Consider the following 7,077-nt stretch of genomic DNA (forward strand, 5'->3'; position numbering starts at 1 on the left):
TATGCAATAAGTGGGTCTTTTAATGGAAAACATTAAATATTTCACAGTGTTGCATAATATAGATAATTCAACAGTATGCATTCATGCTAAGTGAATGAAGGTAAGTATTTTTCATAACAACATGACTTAAATGCCAACCAACCACTTACTTCATCTGCAGCTCAGCCAAAAGAACAGTAATTTATTCCGGTCCTGGAGGTAAAACTGGGTTTATTGGAATTTTACACTGAGAGCAACTTAAGAGATTTCCAAGGTAAGTTTGATTATAAGAAAGTTTTACTTTACAAGCTGACTCAAGCACACGACTCCTAGGAGAATCTACTCTAACTGGCCTTAAATATCCTAAGTACTGTCAGGGATACAAATGACTACTTATTTGGTGAAACCTCAAAGAACAAATAAATAGGGAAATGAATTTTAGTTTAGGTTAGAGAACTTTATAATAATCATTTTAAGCATGCCATAGACTGCCTTATGAGGCGCAACATTCAGCCTTTGGAAGTAGTGGGTCAAGAGGTTACATGAGCACTTGAAAAGTTAAAATAGATCATTTTGAAGCATACCTATGGTGATTCTGTCTCAAGAAACACGGTTCTAAGCCATATCCTTTCTGACCAAAGCTTTAGCAAAAAGTGCCCTGACTTAGAATGAAGTTAACTAGCACTTCACCAGTGGGCTTAAATAGGATCATGTAAGTTTTTTTTTTTAAATAGCCAATTTTGTGCTATTCTGATCAAAGAATCTGGGAGCCCATATTAGAATACTCTTCTGGGTCTTTAGGAAACTTGGAATTTAATAGTCTAGAAATATAATTGAGCATCCTCAAGACTGGTCCAGAAGTTTTCGATATTGACATACCAAATCTTTGAGTTTTTGCTCAAGAGGCAATTACTTAGTTGCGGTCAGTATTTCAATACTATGGTCATGTGCTTAGTCTGCACCAAGGAGATTCTAAAGCTGGTTAAGGATTTTCTTTGGCTGTATGAAAATGGCTAATGCTTTTAGGAAGCTTACTGTGTGTCCCAGGTGAGGTTTTAAGCACTTTATAAAAAGTAAGCTGTTTAATTCTCACAACACCCATCTCCTGTCTATTGATGGAGAATTGAGGTGCAGAGACCCAGGTAGCTGCTATTTGCCCAAGTTCACATAGCTAGTTCTTAGCAGAGCCTGGCATGGGGCTCAGGCAGCTTGGCTCTAAGGTTTGTGGAAAGTACTAGACCACCCCACTTCTCTGGGAATGTGAGTCACCTGTCCTGACACTTACAAGGCTACTGTCTAGTGATGTACAAGTAATGTAGAAAATTCATACAACTGTATGAGACCAAACTAAAAACCACAAACAAGCATTAATGATCCTGACTGATAATAACCTCAATGCACTAATATTATTGCACAGAAATAGGATTAGAACTAGATTTTTAGATTTTTGGTTTTTTCTAAGTCTCACCTAGAATCAAATTAATCTGGGTCAGGAAATAATACTTCCTTAGCTCAGAATGGTGGAGTTGCTAAAATGTTTGGGATAGTTATATTCCTTCTTTTTTTTTTTTTTTTAGTATCACCTCCCCTCTCCCCAGCCTCTACTGATTATACCTCCTCTGAGCACTTGAGCATTAATAGATGGACTCAGGCCGGCATCCACATAATCAAGATTAAAGCCAATGTGGAAGAAAACCAGCGACACATCATCCATTTTCTCTACTGTAGATTTATACATTTGTATCCCGCTAAATTTGAATTTGGTAGTTCATTTTAGAATAGGCAAGAGCTCACCTTTGCTCTATTACAGAGGGTGCTATTTTATGTTTCTAGGAAAAAAATCTTTAAGGTATTAACTCATTGTTTGCAAAGTGTTATTAAAAATGAGTCACTTGCTACTCCATTGAGGCCCAGTTAACTATGCATGTACTTCAAATAAATAAAAATATCTCATTTTAATTAACTATTTCAATATTAGAAATGTAATATATGTCAATGGATTTAGACAAATTACAGTATAGAAGGAGATAGAGTGACAAGTAAAAATTACTTGCTTCTCCCCCGATACATTCCCTAGCAAACCATAGTTTCCTTCCATACTTTTGGGTTGATAGTAATTCAGGCTGACCTGTTGATCTAAAATAACTTACTGATTTTCACTGGATTATCTCTAATGTAGATATGGGTGGGGAGCTAGTATTTAGCGATACAACACTTAACCGTGAGGCTTCAGAGATGGGAGGACCATACGCTACAGTGCGGGTTATGTGGGAGGCTCCGCTCAGGTCTGGGTCCATCTCGAAGCGTCCTGCGATGGTCTCTGAACTGGTGTACTCGCCATTCTCAGAAGGAGATTTCCACATGATCGTCTGCCCGTGCCAGCCCCTGCCTTGACCCACCAAGAAGCCCTCCGCCCTCCGCCCCCCGCCCGCCGGCGTTTGGACCCAGGTGTCCTCACCGCTGCCTCCCGCCCAGGCACCGCGGGCTCCTCGCATCCGAACACACAGCGCCCTGTCGGGCTCTGGCCCTTTCCCCCCGGTGTGCTGACGGCTGGAGCTCACTTCCGGTAGGTGCCCTCCTCCCTGACCCCACCCCCGCCCCACCCCCCGCTGGTTCTCTGCGTCCCTCTCGCGGCCGAGGTGTTCTTGCCACGTCTTGTGGAGAGCAGGTGTCAGCACTCCCGCCATGCTGGCGCGGGCTTGCACTCGGGACCTGCTTACGGGCTAATGGAACGAACCCCTCTTTTTGTCAGCTGGCTTCCCACGGCCTGTACTCTGCTCCACGACTTTTGGATCTCTAAGATGGGACACATTTGGAGCTGCTTTAACCAAAGCCCAGGGAGGCCCTGACAGGTGGCTTTTGGCAAGTGACTCTGGTTTCCGTGTGGTCGGATGTCATGCTTCTAAAAGCTATCCCACCCTGATGACCTTTCCCAACATCTGACCTCCAAGGCCAACACGTGCATGGATTAAGTTGTCCCCCCCTCCCCAGGGCATGCCCGGGAATTCCTTCCAGGAAAGGTAATGTTTGAATTCATGACCAACCCCTAGAAAACCATGATTCCTTTATTAAAAAGCTGGACACCACCTTGGAAGCCAAAATCAATCTCCTGTGGGAACTTCCAAAACAAGGTTGGTAAATTTGGCATGTGGGGAAGAAAAAAGAAGAGAGAGAGGACACAGGAGAGCCTGAGATGGGGTCTGGATAGCCAAGGTGTGCTCATGAGAGTCATGGGCAAAACTGCAAAGGCAGAGGCTGGACAGGGGTCTTCTTCTAAGTCATCTTTGTGCCAATTTAATTCTGCAAGAACTTGGTGGCTGCCTTCTGTGTGCTGTGCGGCTGGGGAAGTAGCTGGGTCTGCTGCAGACTCAGTGCTTTGCAGGCAATTGCTTAGTGAGTGTTCAAAGGACTCCTGGGAATGTTGAATGGTGACCTGAGGCTAAGACAAAAATAAACACTATGGTTCAGCGCATCTTAGAAAGTTCTTTTAAGGTTTCTCCACTCGGGGGCTGCTCCAGGCAGGGCCAGTAGGAGACAAGCATATGAGAGCAGGTAGGAGCCATCTGTGAGCATGCTTTGAAAGCCAGACTGCAAGGTTTATTCATAAAGAGGCTCTGGGGAGCTTTTTGAGCAAGAGGATAACATGATGCATGCTATATTTTAAGAAAATTCATCTGGCAAAATCAATTGCTTTTACTATCCTGAGGGATATTCTGGACCATGGCACGTGCTTTCAGCTGCCCTTGCCCATCTCCCAAACATGGTCCCACTCTTAGACTGTTCCTTCAGGCTTCCATTTGATGCCATCTGTGAGTTGTCTGGGAAATGTTACTTGAGGTCTGCTCCGCTTTTACTTCCTTCGTGAGGAAGTAATGAGTATAGTCTAGAAGTGTGAGAATCTTGTGCTGATAGCTGCAGATTCTCTCAGTGTGTGTGTCTCCTTCCACACATCTCCCACTGTCTCTGGCTTATACACAGAAAATCTATTAATTGAGATTTGGGCAACCCTGAAATTAAACTCTTAGCTAACTACAAACAGATATTTTGGTAAGGAAGTGAGCAGAATGAAGGAGTATTTTAAGGAAAACATTGCTAGGAAAAGGTTTTATTTTTGAGGGCTTTAAACCACAAACACATGCCTTTTGTTGAAATGTCAGCAGAGGCTAACATTAGTGTAGCATTCTGAAGAGAGAATTTCTGAACTGAGTGGGAAGGTGGAAGAGGATAAGCTTTCATGTCATTTTAACTTAGTAAATTCTGTGATATAGATGCTTATTCTCATGCCCCAGAAACCTAGCTGCCAGTCACTCCTAGTGTTCATTAATGGTGAGGCCTTTACAGAAGCAAAACTTTGTCAGCCTGCTTTGAGTTTACCTCATAGAAATGAATTGCACTTGTAACATCTTATAATTCAGATTTTTCATCAATTCACATTGATTTAACCTCCATCAATACTGATTATAGAATATCAAAATATTTAATTGACTCATGCAAAACATACATTCTTTATTTTCTCCTTAAAAGTGATCACTATTTCTTGATCACTGGAAAATTCATCTGCCATTTATGTGCCATCTAAACTTAAGCAAGGTATTTATGAGTTTCAATAGTTCATCTATAAATTGGAGGTGATATATCCAGCCTGTCACACAGTTGTTTTCAGATTCAAATGATGTATCATGTGGATTATTAAAAATACTATAAAGTTAATGCCTTAGTCCATTTTCTGTTGCTATGACAGAATACCTGAGGCTAGATGATTTACAAAGGAAAGAGGTTTATTTAGCTCACGGCTCTGGAGGCTGGAAAGTCCAAGATCAGTCAGCTGCGTCTGCTCAAAAGGTGGTCTTGGGACCAAGAGCATCAGATTTTTAGAGATGCAGAATCTCAGGCCCCACCCAGACCTGCTGAATCAGAATCTACATTTTAACCAGCCAGGAATTCCTGAGCCCTGGCCTGGAGATCTCAAGCATGTGTGTACATGTTTGTTGCAGCTGTGTTTCTAATAACAACAGAAAAGGGAACAACCCACATTTCCAAAATAAGATCAGATAAATAAATCATGATACTATTGCACAATGACATGCTTCAAAGCAGTTAAAAATAAGTGAAATAGAGCTATAGATGCGAGCATGGATTAAATTCAAAATCATAATGTTAAGTGGGGGGAAAAAAGCAAATTGCAGATTGAAGTGTAAAGTATGATACACTTTATATGAAATTTAGAAATAAAACAATATTCTGTTTTAGTTGGGGATACAAGCATGTATTCAAAAGGCACAGAGACAACATACACCAAATTAAAGATGTGGTTTACCTCTGGGAGAAGGGGAATGATGTGGAGAAACTGAACTGCATGTAGAGTGTTTTGTTTCTTTAAGAAAAAAGTTAGAATCAAACATAGCAAGATGTTTAAATATGATAAAACTGGGTGATGGGTATACATTTGTTTAGTATATTTTTCTATGTGCTTAACATATGACACAAAGTGAAAAAAAGCATTAAAAAGCTAGCCTTCTCAGGCTACCTTTTAGTTAACAGACTAAATAGACAACATGAGGAAGACACCAGGAACATCAGCGCATCCGGGGAAGGTGAGGCCGATGTGTAGAGTGACCCCTCAACTCCATTCCAGCCCGCAGCCGCCCACGCCTCCTTCTGGAAGCTGGTGGGTTTCTCAGAGTGACAACTGTGCGCTCAGACCCTCCTATCAGAGGATTTTAAGTAGCAGGCTTCTGCCACGCCCCTGCCTTGCAGATTAATAAGGTCACAGTCAGGTGCCGGCTGTTCTTACGCGCGACTCTGGTTCCCGCAGCGAGCCGGGGCCCACCTCGTGCAGGTGTCAGGAACAGCGCCCGCGTCGCTGCTGTCGTGTGGGCTGCGGCTGTGCTGTGCGTGCCCAGACTCTTAGTGGAGGCAGTAGTTTGGAAGTAGCTTTGACTTAAAAAAACAATTTCCTATGGAAGAATGTAAAACACCTACAAGAAGGCACAAACATTCTGCATATGTAATGACTTTTCGTAAACCAAACACACCTGTGTAACCAGCACCCAGCGCAAGACACAGCACACTGCCAGCTCCCCGGAACCCCTTTCGCGCCCCCGCCAGTCACGACGCTCCTCACAAGGGCGATTCTTTCCTGACCTCTAACACAAAGTGTGAGTTTTGACTTTGTCTTTACACCCATATAAATGGAATGATAATGAATGTACTCCTTGTGTCTGACTTTTTTGCTTAACAGGTAAGATTCATCCATATTGTTGCTTATTGTTGTAAATTATTTATTCTCATTGCTATATAGTTATGTGACTATAACAATTTATTTATCCCACTGTTGATGGTCAATTGAGTAGTTTCATTTAGGTGGCTATTCTGAGTAGTGCTGCTATGCACATTCCAATGAAAGGCTTTTAGTGAAAATATGTACGATATTACTGGGCTGGAGAGCGTGCCTACGTTTAACTTTGGTAGACCCGGAGCAGTGACTTCTTGATTTTCCATCTTCCAGATTGTCACTGAGGAGGCAGTTCCAATGGCCCACTTCTTTGGTGGTGTTCTGGGAGGATCCTGAAACCTAGGGCTACAGTCGCCTCTCCAACACTGCAAAGATGCTCCAGGGTCCTAAATGACGGCTGGGAATCCCTAAACACTAAAAAAGATATTTCCCATTATTCTCAGTATGGCTACATTCAGTTTATATTAATTTGAGCCTCCATCACTTATATCCTCATTTATATTCTCATTCATACTTTCCCATGTGGGTACATTTTCATGCTAAACTCATCCTCTTTTCCCCAAAGCTGTCTGCTTGGTTTATCTCTTTTTCAACCTATCCACATTTTGTTTCAAGACATTTCACCAATATGAGGACATGCTACATATCGGGTAGCCCATTTAATCTACTTTTATACAGTAGATACTTTTAATCTTACAAAAAGTATTTGAGTTGTCGTTATTTTCCTTTCCCTTTTGAGGAGGTTCATGTTCTAGGCCAGTAGAATGGCAAGCATTTAGAGGGTCTGACTAATAAATAAAATATTACTGAATGGGTAAAAAAATTCTGAAGAACCAGCTGCCAGCAAGTCCAAATGTTACTTG

Source organism: Lemur catta, chromosome 4 (assembly GCF_020740605.2).
Source record: "Lemur catta isolate mLemCat1 chromosome 4, mLemCat1.pri, whole genome shotgun sequence".
Classification (NCBI taxonomy): Eukaryota; Metazoa; Chordata; class Mammalia; order Primates; family Lemuridae; genus Lemur; species Lemur catta.